A 15,152-nucleotide genomic window follows, 5' to 3' on the forward strand; every position below is an offset into this window, starting at 1 on the left:
TAAACTCTGCTCTACACTAGGAAAGAAGAGAAAAGTGTGAAAGAAGCAGAGACAGTGCTTCTGCTTTCTTATCTCAGTGCTTGATTCACAGATACACTGCTAAGTACTACTACATAATATGTTGTTCCTGCTTCTATACATGTGCTACAGAGAGACTGGAGAGCAAAAATTCCTCCTGTCTTTTTGTACTGTCAATGGGAGACATCATCACAGCTGGATACCCACTAAACAACTGCAAATAAATTCGATTTAGAGTCCACAGAGGTTAAAACTGATAAAAAAGAAGAAACATCTCATGTAATAATCATATATTGTGTTATTGCTTATGTACACACAGATGACAGCTTATAGTAAGTCTCCTGAAAAAAACACAACTGAAAGACAGTGATATATATATTTGTTTTCTTTTTATTAAGGTTAGATTTTGTCTTAAGAGTGTACAACAGGAGACTACTCAATGGGGAGAAATGCTTTTTATAGGACTGCACTCCCCATGTTATCCATATTATTTTTATTAAAAAACATAATGGTCACTGTCATTGTACTAGGTCATGGAAACAAAAAAAACTAATTGGAAACAAAACAGGATTCTAGACAACGTTCATCAAGACCAACACTGTAGGATTGATGGGACCAGTCTATGCCTCCATTTATCAGGACAACTCATTATGCTGCAGGCCAAAGTCAGTCAATTAGAATGAGAGAGAATTGGCGCTCGCCCCTTTAGCCTCATTCACCTTCTTCTCTTAAGATCTGAAAAGAGGACACTTCATTTCTTCTTCTAAAGGAAGAACATCCCAGACTTTGGTGATTGAATGACCAGACCTTAAAGCATTTTGTGTGCAAGCTTATGAGAGGATAATAGCTTTATACATCTTTCTAAAAAAAGATCCTAATGAATACTACATGTGACGCAGATAGGAAGATAGGAATTACAACAAAATAGAGAAATATAGATAAAATCTGGTATAGCACCACTCCAGCATTTTTTTTTTATTTTGGCGCTAGAATGGTGCCATTAATCTCAGTTCCATGACCCGTGTCTTATACTTATCAGCCGGCAGCCGCTGTCTTCAGCTCTTCCCGGCGCCACTATCTTGTGATCGCAACTTCTAACTGACCGGAAGTCAGAGGTAATGATCACAAGTTCTCAATGCAAGTCTATGAGAGCCCCTTTCTGGCTTCATTTTGGTCTCAGAGACTTACATTGAGTTGTGGCTTTCAGATAACTTAGCAAACACTGGGGCGATCCGACAAGTCACAAACTACTGGAGACCAACCAGGGTAGGCCAAGAATAGATAAAGATAGCGGCCAGTAAGTATAGTACTAGGTGCAGGGAACTTAGGTTAGTGTTAGTGGCACCATTCCAGCAGGGAAATAAAAATAAATCCTGGAATGGTGCTTTAAGACAAATAACTGTCTAAAAACCTTATAGGAAAGCTGAAAATGTATTTTGTAAGATATATTTAGTAAACTCACCAGATCAGACTCTATAATAAAGTCATCTTATAGAGGCAAATCAATGAGTCCATTAGATCTTTTTCAGCACACGACAGAAGGGCGTTTGCAAGGATCGTGATCTAGTTCACAAGAATATGGAACCAGTCACAATAGAAATGCACTCTCATGTTGACTTTCTCTTTACAGTTCTGCTGTACAAGCTAAACAGTTCTTGTCTGTCAAAGTAAAGTAGCATAGGAATACATACTAGAACGCATGTCATACAAAGCTGCCAGTAAGGAAACTACGTCCCCCAAGGACAAATGCAATAAAAATGTACAAGATGTAGCAAGCAAAGAATCCATATTCCAGAAGCAATTCTATCCCTGGAAATAGCAGAGTGTGAGAGCGCTAGTGAGCATGTAAACTTCTAGTATTATACTAGGTGACAACCTAACCACTGGTAACATGCAGTTAGTAGGGAGCCTTTACATTCTGAGCACTGTGAGTCTTAAAAAGGAATCATCAGAAAATGTCAAATTGTTTATATCAGGTTTTCATGTTACATCTATTTAAAAACAAATTGGCAATGTTTTTTTTTGTATCATGATCTTTATGAAAAAAAGCATAATAAAATCAAACTTGTAATCTTACAATTTTCACACTGGTCACTGGGGCATTTTTATACTTCTTGTCCCTTTAGTAAGAGTCTATAATTATATATATATATATATATATATATATATATATATATATATATATATATATATATATATATAGGGTGCACCCCTGTATAGGTCATGAATACAGGGTGCAAAAACCTGGTCTGTAATGAATAATAGAACCAGAAGAGAGAAATGACTGGACCAATAATGGTATGCGCACCCATAGAATTTACTAAACATATATCAAACTTTAATTGCACCTCAAAACAGACAAACACATAATAAAACCACTTAAAACAAGGCCTGAATACAGGCTCTTACCTCACCCCTTGGCGTGTCTTCTATCTTCTCTAAGCATCTCTACCCATGGTATATGATTCCTTAGCACCGGTGTTTTGCCTTTGGCAATTTTCTTTAGAAATTCCTTTCCCATGCTTTGCTTTGAGCTTGTGACTCTATTGCTTTTTACCTTGCAGCATATTCCACAGATTACTGTGGGCAGGCTCGGTTCACACTTGGTTGGGACTTTGGGCGTATAGCCCAAGTCAATATCATGAGAGAACTATTGGTACCGTTATTGTTGGGGTATTGAGCATGCTAAGATAATACTGCAGTTTACTATATCTATTATATGGGGTTATATCAACATATACATATGACTACAGGTTAATGTGTGTTGTTATTTTGGTTCTTTTCTTATATTTGTAATATTAAGCCTGTATATCATTCTGTTATTGAGGTTATTGTAACTATGGATAGGAGACACTGTATATTGGTACATTATTGTTATTTGATCAAGCACGTTATATGTTAATTATGCTGTTCCATATACATTATACGTATATAGGGGTGATGGTCATTTGGTCCTGTATTCAGGCCTTGTTTTAAGTGGTTTTATTATGTGTTTGTCTTTTTTGAGGTGCAATTAAAGTTTGATGTATTTTTTGTAAATTCTGTGGGTGTGCATACCATTATTGGTCCAGTCTTTTCTCTCTTGTGGTTCCTTTAGTAAGAGTCTGCAGCAGTTTCCTTATCATCAGAAGCAGCATGTGACGCCGAGCCGTGAGAGACGCCAAGCCGTGAGTCAGAATAGTCAAGGAGTCCTAGGTCAGAAGCCAGGAGGGTAAGTCATAAATAGAAGAAAGAGACAAAAGCGTGGTCAGGTAACGTTCCAAGGTCAGGCTGCCGTCACACTAGCAGTATTTGGTCAGTATTTTACATCAGTATTTGTAAGCCAAAACCAGGAGAGGAACAATTAGAGGAAAAGTATAATAGAAACATATGCACCACTTCTGCATTTATCACCCACTCCTGGTTTTGGCTTTCAAATACTAATGTAAAATACTGACCAAATACTGCTAGTGTGACGGCAGCCTCAGAGTACCGGGAAGATAATGGATCAGAGCAGAAGGGGTTAAACAGATGGATGGTCAGAATGAAGTCCAAGGTCAGGCAACAAAAGATCAAGCATACAGAATTCAAGGCACAGGGAGCACAAACCTCCTAGATGAATGTACATCTGGCAGAGGTCTGGGAGAAACAGCTCAGTTAAGTAGCATGGCAATCACCTGTAATAATGAACACTTGGAGACAGCTGACACCTCCCAGTCTCAAATTGGATAATCAAGGTGTCAATCCACACACTGACAGCTCAGCATGCCCCTGTACCAGATAAAATGGCTGAGCTGTCAATCAAAGTACTGACAGCTTCAGCACCCCCCTGTACCAGAAAGGATGGCCGCGCTGTCAGTAACTGTATCTCAGACACACTGAGGGGTGGAACCGTGACACAGCATTACAATATCACCTGTACCCACAACTGAAAACACGGGATCTACCATTCACATTAGGTGAAGTCACAGCTGACCTAATCTGTTCATTGCTGCTAACTAGTGATGAGCGAAGTGCTGGGATAAGGTGTTATCCGAGCATGCTCATGTGCTAACCAAGTGTCCTCGACGTGCTCAAAACATATGTTCAAGTCTCCGCTGCTGCATGTCTCGAGGTTGTTAGATAGGCAACCCCTGCTTGTGTTGTGGCTAACAGCCGAGTGACATGCAGCCGCGGGGATTTGGGCATATTTTTAAAGCACACAGTAGACACTCGGTTAGCACACAAGCATGCTCGGATAACACCTTATCCCAGCACTTTGCTCATATCTACTGCATACATATATGAGGGTTTCCTAAAAGAGCAGAGTCTAAAATTGCAAGATTTCTAAATTTTCTTTTTAAGAAATATTGTGATCTAGAAAAAAACACGCATTACCAAACATTTGTAAAAAAAATACATTGAACAGAAAAATCTTGATTTAAACAATAGGTCACTTTCTAATGACACATTCCCGTTAAATAATTTCCTGTAAGCTTAACCTCATAGCTTTTTATACTTAACGACACAATTGCACTTCACTTGCATTAATGATTCACACAGATAAGTTATTGCTTCCATGAGGCTATTGATCTTACCTCTGAGTGAGATGTATAGAAGGTGTCCAGCTTGGCTATATTTGCATAATCCATTGATTTAATCTCATATATTACTGGTGGGTTTTGCTTCCTCCATTCCACAAACGTATGGGAGCTAGAGTATTAAAAAATTATATTATTATTTTTATTGAACACAACAAACCCATTGCTTAGCACTGAACCAACCAAATCATTAATTCAATAAACTCCGAGCGTAAATGATTCAGGCAAAAGGAGCAGCATATTTTATTTTCTGAAGATTTCACATTCTTTTTTCATTCTCTTGTATTAATGAAATGAACTTCACTTCAAGACAATGATTTATAAGGTCTCATCAAAGTTTCCCAAACATCTTTCATGTGAAAGCAAGGGAGGAACGGTCAGATGAGAAGGGAGACTACAAACTAAACACGGTGTCCTCCCTTAAATGTCGGGAAATGAGAAAATCTGCTTCTTATTAAACCAACAGGGAAAAAAATATGCATGCTCAATTTAATTCTGTATGTACAATAGTATTCTCCCCCAGAAACATTGCTTGTCCATGAATTATATTAACGACACATTGATTTCAAAGGACACCGTGTAACGCTTCATGTTCTGTACATAACGAGTTCAATTAAGGACGCAAATACTGTGTGGATCTGTACTAATAATCCATAGGACTGCAAATCCCTGAGAGACTGTGGGTCGAATCACCCACTAAGGCTGATTTCACATTTGCGTTTGTGGCCGCAGCGTTTGTACCGCATATAAACGCATGCGTCGTGTTTTCCTATATTTAACATTAAAGACGCATGCGGGTTTTTTTGTTCGCGTTTTGCCGCATTTGACGACGCATGCGTAGTCTCGTCGTTTGCGGCTTGGCGCGGAAATGCAACATGTAGTAATTTCTAGAGGCGTCTATTTGCCGCCAAGAAACACATGCGTTCGATTGCGCAAGGATTGCGACAAAAAAACGCATTGCTGTCAATGTAAACGCATGCGTTTTTAAGCACATGTGTTTTGTTGCGTTTTTGAACGCATGCGTTTCAATTGAGAAAAACATGTCTAGACACTGATAAGCCGCTGATACATCCGCTGCTCCTGCTTGGACCTCCTCCACTGACACCACGATGCAGCAGGACCCTGGCATGGCCTTCCGTACCGCCACCTCCACGATGCAGCAGGACCCTGGCATGGCCTTCCGTACCGCCACCTCCATGATGCAGCAGGACCCTGGCATGGCCTTCTGTACCGCCACCTCCACGATGCAGCAGGACCCTGGCATGGCCTTCCGTACCGCCACCTCCACGATGCAGCAGGACCCTGGCATGGCCTTCCGTACCGCCACCATCACGATGCAGCAGGACCCTGGCATGGCCTTCCGTACCGCCACCTCCACGATGCAGCAGGACCCTGGCATGGCCTTTACTTTACTTTACTTTACAACATGGCTGCCATTACTAGCAGTATGTGGTCAGTGTTTTATATCAGTATTTGTAAGCCAAAACAAGGAGTGGAACAATTAGAGTTAAATTATGATATTAACATAATAACTAGCACCTCTGCTTTTATCACCCACTCCTGGTTTTGGATTACAAAAACTGATATTAAATACAGATCAAATACTGCCAGTTTTAGGACAGCCTTGGTTTGGAGAGGAAAAAGATAGGAGACACGGTCAACACAACCAAAACTAAAGTTTATTAATGAGAAATATTATTATCATTGCAGAAAATTACTGGTACAGATAGAATTACAACAGGACATTTACACAACGTTGTCCTGCCATGACACACGTCCAATATCTGAATCAAAAAAGGCAGCAAATTGGTCCCGCATGTGACCAACGGCTGCAGTTGACCGCAGTGGGTGATGCTGGAAATCGGGCAGTGGGTGTGCAACTGGTTGATCCAGTTCAATGTTGGGTTGCTCCTTAACCATTATGTAATTGTGCAGAACCACACAGGCTTTGACCACCTCGTCGACTGTTTCCACTTTTAGATTAATGGCTGATGCAAGAATGCGCCATTTAGCAACCAGAATGCCAAAGGTACACTCCACTGTTCTTCGGGCCCTGGTCAGTCTGTAGTTAAAGATCCTTCTAGTGTGGTTCAAGTCTCGACTGGAATAGGGCTTCAGTAGGTTTTCACACATCTGAAAGTCCTCATCCCCAACCATAACAAATGGCATCGGTGGACCTTGAGTGTTGGGGAGAGGTTGTGGCGGGGGAAAATTGAAATTTTTGCCATACACACGGTGGCCCATATCCGAGTTCTTGAAAGTCTGGGAATCGTTGCCACGGCCAAAAGCTCCAATGTCCACGGCGATGAAGCGACACTTCGCATCGGCTATTGCCATGAGCACAACAGAAAAATATTTTTTGTAATTGAAGTACTCCGATCCTGATCTGGCTGGTTTGATAATGCGAATGTGCTTTCCATCCACCGCTCCTAAACAGTTGGGGAAATCACACACACTCCAGAATTGTTCCGCAATTTCTAGCCACATGTCCAAGGTGGGTAGGGGTATAAACTCATCCTGGAGTACATTCCACAAAGCCCGGCAGGTGTCCACAACTATTCCGGACAGGGTGGATATTCCAAGCCGGTATTGGAAGTGGAGAGATGATAAACTCTCTCCGGTTGCCAGAAATCTGGAAGAAAAACACACACAAAAAACATTACAATCTATTCTTTTTATGGTGTGGTTACGCTAAAGAAAAAAAGGAAAATAGCCAATAAATACATGTCAGAAAACACTAAATTTGGACTGTCATTGGTTTAGATTTTGAACGTACCTTTTTGTAACCAGCAGACATTCCTCCGGTGGAATCGCTCTACGGAGCTGGGTGTCCTGTCGCCGTATGGCTCCTTGGACACGAGAAAGCAAATCCCGGAATGAGTCTTGCGACATCCTGGTGTATTCCTGGAATTTCTCCAGGTTGGCATTAAGCTCGGCATAGAGCGTGTGATAGGCTCCACGGCTCTCACGTAGTTCAATAATGGGGTGCCTCCAAAAACGCCTACGTTGTCTCCTTCTCCATCTTTCACGATTTCTGTCTTGCTCCCAAGCAAAAGCACAGGCAAGAAACAGTTTGAAGCTGAAATCCAGGTTGAAATAAAAGCTCTCCATGCGAAGATCCATCATGACACAGGATACAGTAGCAAACTGTTAAAATTTCAGTAGCCCTAGGGTCTATATATAGAGATCCCATAATACACGCCCTCTGTAGTCCCATTGGCGGTGTCTGGTTATCTTCATCATGCGCACCAAAAACGCAAACGCAGGAAAAAACGCATATAAACGCGTACAAACGCGGTGTTTTTTTAACCGCATGCGACAACGCATGCGTCTAAAAAACACTGCGTTTGGACGCGTTTATATGCGTTTTTTCCACCTCTTGCGGATGCGTTTTAAACGCTGCGGATTTAAACGCTAATGTGAAACTAGCCTAATAAGGCCATGTTCACACGCTCAGTATTTAGTCAGTATTTGACTTCAGTATTTGTAAGCCAAAACCAGGAGTGGAACGGTCAGAGGAAAAGTATAATAGAAACACATCACCACTTCTGTATTTTTCACCCACTCCTGGTTTTGGCTTACAAATACTGACCAAATACTGAACATGTGAAGGTGGCCTCACATAAAGATCTATAATTCTGTTACATGGGGTGATCAGACCCTTGCAGGGGAATTTGCAGAGGGACTTGCAAGCAATTTATGAGCAAAGAAAGCACTTTCATCTCTTATGCTACTTTTTAGTACCCAATTAAAAAAACTAAACGTGTCACAAACATAAATGTTTTTAGGAAAAAAAAATGAAAATGGCAAGTATAGCTTGGGCTCTTCATTGATCCTCTCTACTATCAATGCTTTCTTTTACAGTATTCTTTACTCAAATCATTTAAATATATGACACACTCTGAACCTCAGTGGGTCATTTGTACACATTTCTTATTACAGTCTAGAGAAGATTTCTTTTTCTTTGTTTTATTAGCTTTTATTTTTTTGTGCCCTACATCTAACTGACAGTGATAACTCATTTACAATATGCATTTGTTTTCACTGCGGATGTTGTGTTATTTGCTTGAGTTTCATCACTATTCACTTCGATGAAGCAGATCTGTTCATTTTACACAAATGAGCTTCTCCGGGACTGTGTGAATAAAGGGGCCTGGAGCATGTTCATTATGGAAAAATTGTTACACTGCACACAATGAAAGTATAGCAAGAGTTGATTTTTAGAGATTGTTCAAGGAAAAAAAATCTGGGAAGGAGTCGACTCTTGATATGGAAAACATGGCGCCATGAAAAATAATCCCTATTAAAGCACCACTCCAGTGTTGTTGTTTTTATTTAAGCACGAGAGTGGTGCTACAAATCTAAGTTTGCTTAGTGTAGCATTGTACTTACCAGTCTCCGTCTTAGACTCTTCCCGGTGCCACTTCGGTCCTACTCTGACATCTTGTGATGGCAACTTCTGACTGACTGAAAGTCAGAGGTAACAGTCACGAGCTCTCAATGTAAGTCTTAGATGCTTGTTCTGGTCTCGTTCTAACTCTCATAGACTTACATCGAGTTGTGACTTCTGAATTGCTGCAGCAAACAATGGAGCAATCTACAGGTCACAAACTGCTGGAGTCCGACAGGAGTGGTGCCGAGAACAGATGAAGACGATGGCTGGTAAGTAGTGATGAGTGAATATACTCGTTACTCGAGATTTCCCGAGCACGCTCAGGTGTCCTCCGAGTATTTTTTAGTGCTCGGAGATTTAGTTTTCTTCGCCGCAGCTGGATGATTTACATCTGTTAGCCAGCATAAGTACATGTGGGGATTCCCTAGCAACCAGGCAACCCCCACATGTACTTAGTCTGGCTAATAGCTGTAAATCATTCAGCTGAAGAGATGAAAACTAAATCTCTGAGCACTAAAAAATACTCGGAGGACACCCGAGCGTGCTCTGGAAATCTCGAGTAACGAGTATATTTGCTCATCACTACTGGTAAGCATAAGACTAGAGACAGGAAACTTAGATTAGATACCACTCCAGCTGTAAAATAAAAAAAATGCTGGAGTGGTGATTTCATTGTGTACCGACCTACTCTCCTGTAATATCAAAAATGTTATCAAAAAGAGAGGATGACGTGCGGCACATTATGGATCACTTTCTTGCAACTAAAAGTAAAAGTTTAAGACTGTGGGGATTTTAACTTATTGAATTTGAGATCATTGTGGAAGAGGACAAAGTAGTTGGGTTTGAAAGGGAAGCACAAGGCTAGTAAATTAGTGACTCTATTCAATGGCTGACATTGTCACAGTGGCATTCTGGCTGTCACTAAAATGAGACTGCTGTACCTAGCAGTGTTTTATGTGGATCCATAGTGTAGCCATCTCTTGTGTTAGTTAATAACTAGTGATGAGCATATATACTCGTTACTCGAGATTTTCCAAGCACGCTCGGGGGTCCTCCGAGTATTTTTTAGTGCTCGGAGATTTAGTTTTCATCACCGCAGCTGAATGATTTACATCTGTTAGCCAGCATAAGTACATGTGGGGGTTGCCTGGTTGCTAGGGAATCCCCACATGTAATCAAGCTGGCTAACAGATGTAAATAACCCAATACAAATTCAGTTTAGTAGTACCAAGAAGATGCCTCCCACAGCCTGGCCAAAGGTCAAAACAGGATTCAGACTGACAAAATAAGAGTTGTGGGTGAATGAAGGGGACACATCCCCACAATTACACTGGTGGGACACTGTAATGCAAACTAGTGTCTATGGTGACTCTTCTCTTGCAAGACATAATGGTGAGCACCCAGTAGATTAAGAAACCAAGAGGTGTTGTATTAATTCTGTTCAAACTGCAATGTGTCCTGTTATTACAAGTGTATGCTAAATGTTATGACCCCAGTGGACAGGGTCTCAGAGGAACGTGTAAGTCTGCAAGATACAAAAATCCAGCTCATAGGGCTGTGGTAACTGGGTTGACCAAATAGCTACTCCTAACGCCAACACTAGAAGTAGCCGGGGATCATGCCTACGGTGATCGCTAGATGACTTGCGCCAGCCGGAGAATCTAACTACCCCTAGGAGAAGAAAACAAAGACCTCTCTTGCCTCCAGAGAAAGGGACCCCAAAGCAAGATACAAGCCCCCCACAAATAATAACGGTGAGGTAAGAGGAAATGACAAACACAGAAATGAACCAGGTTCAGCAAAGAGAGGCCAGCTTACTAATAGCAGAATAAAGCAAGATAACTTATCTGGTCAACAAAAACCCTATAAAAATCCACGCTGGAGATTCAAGAACCCCCGAACCGTCTAACGGTCCGGGGGGAGAACACCAGCCCCCTAGAGCTTCCAGCAAAGGTCAGGATACAGATAGGAACAAGCTGGACAAAAATACCAAACAAAACAAAAGCAAAAAGCAAAGAAGCAGACTTAGCTTGAAAAACAGGAACCAGGATCAGAGGACAAGAGCACAACAGATTAGCTCTGATTTCAACGATGCCAGGCATTGAACTGAAGGTCCAGGGAGCTTATATAGCAACGCCCCTGAACTAACGGCCCAGGTGAGGATATAGGAAAAGACAGACGTTCCAGAGTCAAATCACTAATGACCACTAGAGGGAGCAAAAAGCAAAATCACAACAGTACCCCCCCCTTAGTGAGGGGTCACCGAACCCTCACCACGACCACCAGGGCGATCAGGATGAGCGGCGTGAAAGGCACGAACTAAATTGGCCGCATGAACATCAGAGGCGACCACCCAGGAATTATCTTCCTGACCATAGCCCTTCCACTTGACCAGGTACTGAAGCCTCCGCCTGGAGAGACGAGAATCCAAGATCTTCTTCACCACGTACTCCAACTCGCCCTCAACCAACACCGGAGCAGGAGGCTCAGCAGAAGGAACCACAGGCACAACGTACCGCCGCAACAAGGACCTATGAAACACGTTGTGGATAGCAAACGACACAGGAAGATCCAGGCGAAAGGACACAGGATTAAGAATTTCCAATATCTTGTAAGGACCAATAAAACGAGGTTTAAATTTGGGAGAGGAAACCTTCATAGGAACAAAGCGGGAAGAAAGCCACACCAAATCCCCAACACCTAGTCGGGGACCCACACCGCGGCGGCGGTTGGCAAAGCGCTGAGCCCTCTCCTGTGACAACTTCAAGTTGTCCACCACAAGATTCCAGATCCGCTGCAACCTATCCACCACAGAATCCACCCCAGGGCAGTCAGAAGGTTCCACATGACCCGAAGAAAAACGAGGGTGGAAACCAGAGTTGCAGAAAAACGGCGAAACCAAGGTGGCGGAACTAGCCCGATTATTAAGGGCAAACTCAGCTAACGGCAAGAAGGTCACCCAATCGTCCTGATCAGCAGAGACAAAACACCTCAAATAAGCCTCCAAAGTCTGATTAGTTCGCTCCGTCTGTCCATTAGTCTGAGGATGGAAAGCAGACGAAAACGACAAGTCAATGCCCATCCTACTACAAAAGGATCGCCAGAATCTGGAAACGAACTGGGATCCTCTGTCTGACACAATATTCTCAGGGATGCCGTGCAAACGAACCACGTTCTGGAAAAACACAGGAACCAGATCGGAAGAGGAAGGCAGTTTAGGCAAAGGAACCAAATGGACCATCTTGGAGAAGCGATCACATATCACCCAGATAACAGACATGCCCTGAGACACCGGAAGATCAGAAATGAAATCCATGGAGATATGTGTCCAAGGTCTCTAAGGGACAGGCAAGGGCAAGAGCAACCCGCTGGCACGAGAACAGCAAGGCTTAGCTCGAGCACAAGTCCCACAGGACTGTACAAATGACCGCACATCCCTAGACAAGGAAGGCCACCAAAAGGATCTGGCCACCAGATCTCTGGTGCCAAAAATTCCTGGGTGACCTGCCAACACCGAGGAATGAACCTCGGAAATGACTCTGCTGGTCCACTTGTCAGGCACAAACAGTCTGTCAGGTGGACAAGAATCAGGCCTATCAGCCTGAAATCTCTGCAACACACGTCGCAGATCTGGAGAAATAGCTGACAAGATAATACCATCCTTAAGAATACCAACAGGTTCAGCGACTCCAGGAGCATCAGGCACAAAGCTCCTGGAAAGAGCATCGGCCTTCACATTCTTTGAACCTGGTAAATACGAGACAACAAAGTCAAAACGGGAGAAAAACAATGACCAGCGGGCCTGTCTAGGATTCAGGCGTTTAGCAGACTCGAGATACATCAGATTTTTGTGATCAGTCAAGACCACCACACGATGCTTAGCACCCTCGAGCCAATGACGCCACTCCTCAAATGCCCATTTCATGGCCAACAACTCCCGATTGCCCACATCATAATTTCGCTCCGCAGGCGAAAACTTCCTAGAGAAAAAGGCGCAAGGTCTCATAACAGAGCAACCAGGGCCTCTCTGCGACAAAACGGCCCCTGCTCCAATCTCTGAAGCATCCACCTCAACTTGAAAGGGAAGCGAGACATCAGGCTGGCACAAAACAGGCGCCGAAGTAAACCGACGTTTCAACTCCTGGAAAGCCTCCACGGCAGCAGGAGCCCAATTAACCACATCGGAGCCCTTCTTGGTCATATCCGTCAACGGTTTCACAATGCTAGAAAAGTTAGCGATAAAACGACGGTAGAAGTTAGCGAAACCCAAGAACTTCTGAAGACTCTTAACTGACGAGGGCTGAGTCCAATCAAGAATAGCTCGGACCTTGACTGGGTCCATCTCCACAGCAGAAGGGGAAAAAATGAACCCCAAAAAGGGAACCTTCTGTACACCAAAAAGACACTTTGAGCCCTTGACAAACAAAGAATTTTCACGCAAAATTTTAAAGACCATCCTGACCTGCTCCACATGCGAGTCCCAATTATCAGAAAAAACCAGAATATCATCCAGATAAACGATCAGAAAATTATCCAGATAGTTCCGGAAAATGTCATGCATAAAGGACTGAAAAACTGAAGGGGCATTAGAGAGCCCAAAAGGCATCACCAAGTACTCAAAATGACCTTCGGGCGTATTGAATGCGGTTTTCCATTCATCCCCTTGCTTAATGCGCACAAGGTTGTACGCACCACGAAGGTCTATCTTGGTAAACCACTTGGCACCTTTAATCCGGGCAAACAAGTCAGACAACAGCGGCAAAGGATACTGAAATTTGACAGTGATCTTATTTAAAAGCCGATAGTCAATACAATGCCTCAAAGATCCGTCCTTTTTAGCCACAAAAAAGAATCCCGCACCAAGAGGGGAAGAAGACGGACGGATGTGTCCTTTCTCCAGAGACTCCTTGATATATGAACGCATAGCGGTATGTTCAGGTATCGACAGATTAAACAGTCTTCCCTTAGGAAACTTACTGCCTGGAATCAAATCTATTGCACAGTCACATTCCCTATGAGGAGGCAATGCACTGGACCTGGACTCGCTAAAGACATCCTGATAATCAGACAAGTACTCCGGAACTTCTGAAGGCGTAGAAGAAGCAATAGACACAGGCAGGGAATCCTCATGAATACCACGACAGCCCCAACTAGACACTGACATAGCCTTCCAGTCAAGGACTGGATTATGGGTCTGTAACCATGGCAGCCCCAAAACAACCAAATCATGCATTTTATGTAGAACGAGAAAACGTATCACCTCGCGGTGTTCAGGAGTCATGCACATGGTAACCTGTGTCCAATACTGCGGCTTATTTTCTGCCAATGGTGTAGCATCAATACCCCTAAGAGGGATAGGATTTTCTAATGGTTCAAGAATAAAACCACAGCGCTTAGCAAATGAGAGATCCATAAGACTCAGGGCAGCACCTGAATCTACAAACGCCATGACAGGATAAGATGACAGTGAGCAAATCAAAGTTACAGACAGAATAAACTTAGGATGCAAATTACCAACGGTGACAGGACTAACAACCTTAGATATACGTTTAGAGCATGCTGAGATAACATGTGTAGAATCACCACAGTAGTAGCACAAGCCATTCCGGCGTCTATGAATTTTCCTCTCATTTCTAGTCAGGATTCTATCACATTGCATCAAATCAGGTGTCCGTTCAGACAACACCATGAGGGAATTTGCGGTCTTTCTATCACATTGCATCACATCAGGTGTCTGTTCAGACAACAACATGAGGGAATTTGCGGTTTTGCGCTCCCGCAACCGCCGGTCAATTTGAATAGCCAGGGACATGGTATCATTCAGACCTGTGGGAATGGGAAAACCCACCATAACATTCTTAATGGCCTCAGAAAGGCCATTTCTAAAATTAGCGGCCAGTGCACACTCGTTCCAATGTGTCAGCACGGACCATTTCCGAAATTTTTGGCAATACACCTCTGCCTCGTCCTGGCCCTGAGACATAGCCAGCAAGGCTTTCTCTGCCTGAATCTCAAGATTGGGTTCCTCATAAAGTAAACCGAGCGCCAGAAAAAACGCATCAATATCAGCCAATGCCGGATCTCCTGGCGCCAACGAAAAAGCCCAATCCTGAGGGTCACCCCGTAAGAATGAAATAACAATTTTTACTTGTTGAGCAGAGTCTCCAGACGAACAAGGTTTC

The 15,152-nt window shown here is 43.0% G+C and overlaps 1 protein-coding gene across 2 annotated transcripts in view; it reads right to left on the reverse strand.

The window, feature by feature from the left end:
- Nucleotides 1–15,152, reverse strand: part of TMEM108 (transmembrane protein 108) — a 307,097-nt gene that overhangs the window by 252,127 nt on the left and 39,818 nt on the right. The window contains exon 2 of one of the 2 annotated variants that reach the window (XM_077271905.1): nt 4,575–4,689. The gene's annotated coding sequence lies outside the window, so the exon portion shown is untranslated. Of the gene's footprint in view, nt 1–4,574; nt 4,692–15,152 lie in introns of those variants that run through there. The other variant, XM_077271906.1, reaches the window with a different exon arrangement.

This window comes from Ranitomeya variabilis, chromosome 6 (genome assembly GCF_051348905.1).
Source record: "Ranitomeya variabilis isolate aRanVar5 chromosome 6, aRanVar5.hap1, whole genome shotgun sequence".
NCBI lineage: Eukaryota > Metazoa > Chordata > Amphibia > Anura > Dendrobatidae > Ranitomeya > Ranitomeya variabilis.